We start from the raw sequence: 7058 nt of genomic DNA on the forward strand, positions 1-7058 counted from the left end.
CCCCCACACACACATCCGACAACCAGCAATCACAGGTCATATTTGTGAGATCCAAAATGAATTAATTTGATGACAGCAGTGGGGGTTGTGATCCATTTCTGTATATGCACGTTTGTCTGCGTGCACGGTACTGTCAAATGTCAGGGAGTATTTACTTGTACTTTTCACTATGAAACAAGCATATAAGCATGACATTATCACTGTAGGATGAAGACACGAGGAGGCATGAGCCCAGTGCCGTATAAGCAGACGGATGAATAGATGGCACAAGGCTTTTAATTTTCAACAACTTTTTACACTGGCCTCTCTTCATTGATTAGACATATAAATATTGCTGTATCAACAGGTGAATAGGTGTCTTTCATGAGTTTATTATTGTATAGGTTCATAAGAAACCCAAGAGGATAAATTTCAAACAAATTATAAAAAGGAAATACATTAGGGAAGGTTCTGCTGCATCTAATGGATTAGAAATTTTATTTTTGACTTGTCAGGTTGGTTCAACAAGTGATAACTTAAAACTGAAATATTTTTTCTTTGGTGGCACCTTTGAAATACTACATATTACCCGACACAAGAAATTATCTAGAAATTAAATAACGATCCAAGTAATTAATAAGCATATCAAATAATTTTGGCCACTGCACACAACATTCTTTTTGCCAATAACTATGAGCAACAGTTCCAGTGTTGAGGTGAAAAAAAGCTAGAGGACCAGAGAATTATACTTCATCATGTGCAGATGGAACAACAGAGCAGAAAACAGCTACTCTGAAAACTGAAAGTCTTTGAGAGCATTAATTGTGTTTGCTTGCACAATGTCAGTCAACTGATCCTTGCAACCAAAGCTGTTCACACAAATACATGAAGAGAGGATGATGGAGATTACAATTATATGCACCCACAGTCTGTTTAAACAAGTGTCAAAGATAAGGTTGCTTTTCCTCCTTGGCTTCAAATAAGTGACAGAGTTGCAAATCCATTTGGTGCTAAGAAAAACTGATATTTGAAGAATTTAAGGGAATATTACCTTGTTGGCCTCACATTTAAGATTTGACTCTTAGACTACAAAATGTTCTGAACCAATAGGAAATGTACAACCAATTAATTTATATAATTTCCAAATAGAAGACAGCATTGAGAGTTGCTAGTGTAAATATGTAAGATAGGAGTGCACAACACAATAAGATTAAAGCCAAGAACATAATTCTAAAACTATATTAAAAACATCAAAAGAATTCTCAATTCTTGCTCTTTGTGCACACATGCAATTCTATATAGCTAACGTATGTACAAACAAAAAGCAGGAGGGTTTAAAATACACACAGACCACACAGTTAAAGCTCCTTGGGGGAACAGGCAGAGCTAATCCATGGTTATCAACACTTTTAAGCCTGCAGACTTCAGAGCCATTTGCCCCCTCCCCTCCATGTCTACTTTGCCTTCTCTTTTCACTGGCACACTAAGATGCTTGTGTTTCCACCTGAATCTGTGACAGACCACATGCAAGTGACAGCACACTAATGGTTTCCAGGGAAACCGGGGAAAGCAAGGCTCCTCTATGCACGGGGGATAAAATGCATTACACCCCATTTCTGCTCCCAGACACAAGCAAATGAGTCAATCCAGCACACTTTTTCTTGAACCCATGTTTCAAACATCGGCGTGGTCAATTTTTTGGTGGTTATTTACAACTGCAACATTGTGTGCACTGATTACAGTGAATGCATTGTAAAATAAAAATGTATCTAAAAACCTCTTGCCCAACTATTTAATCTTTGGCTTTGAGATACAAATAAGCATTCAAGCTTTGAACACCAAGTCATTTTAAATACTCCTGTGAATTATATGGCGCAAGGTTTAAGTGTACAAAGGAAGGAACACTTTCAGTATGTATTAAATTCTTCAAAAACACAAATTAGTCCCTTAGGCTTCATTTTAAAAGGTGAAAGTAAATTTAAAAGGGACACGCAAGCTGGTCAGTCTTTGTTGTTTTATCTGCTCTTATGAATTAATTTTCCTCCACTTGTTTCTTTAAAGCTATTTGGTCAGCTTATGCTGTTTTCAAATATCCCACAGAATGTACATGTATACAATGTATTGTGAAATCAAGGTATAGGTCAGCTGCTGAGAGACATAAACATTTCTTATCAAAGCAAAAAAAAATTATATTCAAAAATGATCTGCTGGTGTCACGCCATTAATTAATATACAGATAAAAACAATGTTTAACAGCAGGCACTTACTAAAGAACACTCAAATTTAATTGTCGTCTTGCTCTTGCGTGGTATATTTTTCTGTCATTCCGATCCTTGTAATAGCTTTCAGAGCTTTAGCAAGCCTAAGCTTCTTTCTTGCATGATATTGATTTGTTGCAGGTGAGGAAAGCCGATAGTGATTTGTTGCAGGTGAAAAAAAAAAAAAAAACACTAACTGCATGAAAGCAGCAAAAACAAACAAAGCGACATAATATTATCATCATCCGAAAGGATCACAGAATTGTACCTAAAAAAAGGTGGAAGATATCAGAGAAAACCTCTGAGCCATCCAAGCCACATCACCTCTGTCACTATGACCTTTATAAAGCCTTTCAGTGAGACAAGTTTGGCACCATGTCACTACTGTCAACATGTGTCTGGCTGGTGTGGTACACCCCGTCCACTTAAAGAAACACTAAGATGAAAAAACATTCTTCAATGTGTGTGTGTTTGTATTGTTTTTTTCTCCCTCTTCGTCTTAATCTTGTGTGACTATTTCTCTGCAACAAGCAGTCATCATAGGGACTTTGCTTCATGCGGGCAAGCAGAGGAGGCACATCAGTGGAAGACGTGGAAACAGCCTCAGGATGGAGTGGAACAACAACAAAAAAAAACACAATGATTTAATGCCCCCTAGTGATGAATTAGAATAATGTCACAGGAGTCAAATTTAAACTCATCGTTCTTATAAATTAGAGCTTTCAGGGAGGGAAGTATTTAGTTTATCATTTAAAACACAAGCACAATATCTTGCACTGTTTTAAAAAAACATTTTGCAATATCTTGTAAATCAAGTATTTTCAACGATAATGTGTTACATCACAAAAATACTATTCGGCAGTGAATTAACAAAACTGAATTGTCACCTATGCACCCTACAGCTTCTTCTCTCTGCCCTGTCTTATAAGCCGCACTCTCAAGTCTGAATATTTGGTAAATTCCTGGAACAGACCAACACCCTGCTGCTGCACTTCTTCAGGCTGCTCATATTTAGGATTCCACCGACCTCACGGTGTCCCATTTTTATTTTTTTTATTTTTAAATCTCCCGAAGCAATCAGATTTCACACTTTCTTCGGCTCCAAGTAAGAGGGCCTCTAGCCGTAATCCTGTTCCTACTGCTTGTCAGGATGACAACAAGAACAGAATCATGTGGGCCCGTGTGTGTCCCTGCGTGGTGCATGTGTACAATTGTGTACAGACATGGCTGGATTGCTGAACAAGAATGACTGGAAAGATAGCAAACCTGGTTTAAAAAAAAAAACAGCTGAGGAGAATAGACTGTGTGGAAAAAGCTGAAGAATACAAGTGGGAAAAGAGTGGAACTACACTGCACCCATTTATCATATTTTTCTGTTTTAATCGTTCATTCATCTCATTTGCCAAGATATTCCATAAAACTAAAAGAGTATTTTCATCAGGTCTCTCTAATATGCTTTCTACTGATGACTCACCAACAATGAAAGGTGGTGACGAGGAGGCATCTCCTTTGCAATGAGAGTCGCTGGTGCCAATCTCAGCTGACACAGTGAAAGGTGGTTTACACCCTGGAAAATTCAACAAGCCAACACATAGAAAAACAAACTATGGTCAGTTTAGAATGTGCAATTAATAGCTGCACGTATTCATGCAGAACATGAAACCTCCATGCAGAAAGACCTTTGTTCCATCCGGGTCATGAACCAGGCCTTTTTCATGAACTTAATATGTGAAACAAATATCATTCCATCTGTTCTTTACATTCATAATATGCTACATTTCAAGTTTAATATGAATTTCTTTGGTGGAAAAAGCAACCCAAAATTATTTGTCGCTCAAACTAAAAGAGCTGGTACAAAAATAAATCACCCAATTAAGGAAACTTTATCCACAGTCAATTCCCCCGCTCAATTATTATTTTTTTCTAAAGCCTTAAATCACAATACACTTTATATCAAGCTTGAGAACACAAAGAAACACCTGTTTCTACAACTAACCAGGACCTGGCAACAGCCTAAGGTAAAAGTCCCTTTAGTCTGAGATAAAATCCTAAACTTCACCAACAAATCTGATCCATGCATTTGAAAGAAAACAAAAAGAAGCAACAAACACATTCTGCAATACCGTACACATGTCTCATCACAAGCACAACGTATATATGATTTTTAAAGTTTAACAAATCTGCAATTTCAGAGGCCTAGGTACAGTGTTTTTGATCCTGAATTGACAAAAACGGTGGAATTTCCCCTTTAGCTTTTTCACAAATAAAATAAAAGTTTCACAAATACAACAGTGGGTGTCATGCAAGGTTAATGTCTTACCTAAAATGTCTAAAATATTTTCAGACAATCAGTGTACAAACAGTCGCACTGCACATTAAGTTAAATTCCCCTTAACTTTCCCATTAAATGCCGAATCGGGGGCTGGCGAGTTGGAGGCTAACGGCAGCTTAGTCATGCTAGGTGTAGTTCCAGCATGCATTTCTTTAAAAAAAAAAATAGCGACACTTTTAGCGAAACTACATGGTTCTCATATTGTTTTATTTCTAAATTAAAAGTGTTTTTTGTATGAGCCAGGGGGGAAAAGATGGGTTAGTGTTAGATGTGTCTTCATCCTTGCATGGCAACAGCATGTGAATTCCGTACTTTATCTGACAAAATAATGTACTTAAGGTTTCAATCACCGAATTTGGAGGTGAAATTTAAATTTAATTTAAATTTTGTTCCCATAAATTTATGAACAACAGTGCTACAGTTAACTGCGCTAGAAATCTTATTGTTTCGATAATTATACAAAAAATTACCTGGTCGAGAGCACATTCCTTCTCTGTCCACGGTTACCAGGTGTTTCAATCAGCCGGCAGGTGACGTCATGTGGCTTTCCTACGATGCGTTCAATGACATCTGTTTTTTTTTGTTTGTTGTTGTTTGTTTTGGGGGAGGGGGGGGGGGGGGGTTTACAACTTTTGATTAGCTAACAAAATGTCTTTTTTTTAAATCGCTTTTCTTAACTAGGCAGCAACCTTTATAACAACTTAACAGGATAGCAATGTCCTCCTGATTCTCCAACTGGCATCTTTCAGGCATTTGTCTACTGTGTAAAATGTATGGATTATTGGCTGAAATTGAATACACTACCCATGAGGATGTTCGTAGAGCCACTTTCATATAAAAAATAGTTTGGTTTTCATAACCTTAAAATAAAAAAAACAAGTATATTAGTTGAGGGCCTTTCTTTGCAGAGGCCTCTATTTTGCGCCATCTGTGTTTCTACGGCAGCCCAAATGGACAAAAGTGTTTACTATACAAACAAAGAGGAACAACATTCGTTTTCAGAGGTGTTCAAAACCACCCCTCAGCAGATTAACTGATTTGCAGCATCATCTAAATGCTGCCACTTTTAATCTGACCTGATAATGCAACCACTGTTCAGTTTTTGAGTTTCAACCATTTTTATTAGTAGGTTATCTGGGTCTGTTTGTTTGTTTGTTTGTGATAATATAATATGAGGCAGTGCAGTTATTTCTGTGATTTGAAATTCCTATACCACAGATTTATACAGGGGGAATATAGAAGAAAATCCAAGAAGAGAAGGGGGGAGCCAAGTGAAAGGTATATGAGGAGAGGCGAGGGTGCAAAGTGAGGGCAGGGGGAAATTTAGCAAAAAAGGGAGAAGACTGAAGTGAGTTGACAGACTGAGAAATCATACGAGGATGAGGGTTGTGAGTGCACTTGAGGGACAGTTGGAGAGACAGCGAAATGAGGAGAGAGGAGAAAACAGAAGTTTGACTCTGACAGTGGAGCACTGAGCTCAGCTGATGGCCCCTAATGAAGTACGGCAGCTGCAGAGGAGGAGCCCATGCTGACAGGCCGTGTCCCACTCTGATGGATGGTGGAGAAGACACACACACACGCACACATACATACACACACAGTGACTGACATGCCATACAGCAAGGGGCAGAGTATTGAATGGCAGAACGTTCAGAATAGTATGACTACAGGAAAAAAATAAAAAATTGCCTCTGCTCATCCTCTGGTGAACATTGGTCGAATTATGAATCTTTTCAGGTTCAGTGATTCATTTGTTTTAATCCCTTCCCTCAATTTGTATTTGTGAGTTGTCTTCTTATAAGAGGCAGCAAATTGTGGATTTAATGCAGACGTGTGAGGGTGAAAATATTGTCACTGTGTTTTGCCATTTTGGTACCAAGTCCGATTCGTTGCATTATATTTTCATCTTTTCGTGAGGTTATTTTTGAATGTTTGCAAAACTGATAATGGGTCGGTTAAATTCTAGTGCTGAATAAAGATGTGCTGGAGAAATAAAAACATGAAAATAAATGAAATGCCCCAGTGCTGCAATCAAAGTATTCTTCCTTGAATGAAACAGTGTGAAAACTGTGACTACTTTAATGATAATATTCTAAACATTAATTGGACACAGGTCTCTCGATCACCTTTAACTTTGTTTGGAAAGCCCTCTACTTCCCTCTGCAGGACGATGAAGCAAATGTTTTCTACCGTTCTACATCTGGAGAATAAATATCCCTGGAAATCGTGTTTTGTTTCCGTCATGTTTGACACGCCACAGCAGGAAGTCTGGTTGTGTCGCGGGCTCCACGTTCTTTATTAACTTCTATATGTACAACTGTGCTTGTCCCACTGTGACGGATCAGGTTGTCTTCAGTGGAAAACATGACAATTGTGACGAGCTCTTTGGCCTTCTCAACCGTTTCAATTACTTTAGATATCTACACACTGTCATAATATTGGGTTTAATTGACTCACACGTTGCTGTGCAGTGTCACTCTGAGAAGTGC

This window comes from Microchirus variegatus, assembly GCF_963457635.1.
Source record: "Microchirus variegatus genome assembly, chromosome: 2".
Taxonomy (NCBI): domain Eukaryota; kingdom Metazoa; phylum Chordata; class Actinopteri; order Pleuronectiformes; family Soleidae; genus Microchirus; species Microchirus variegatus.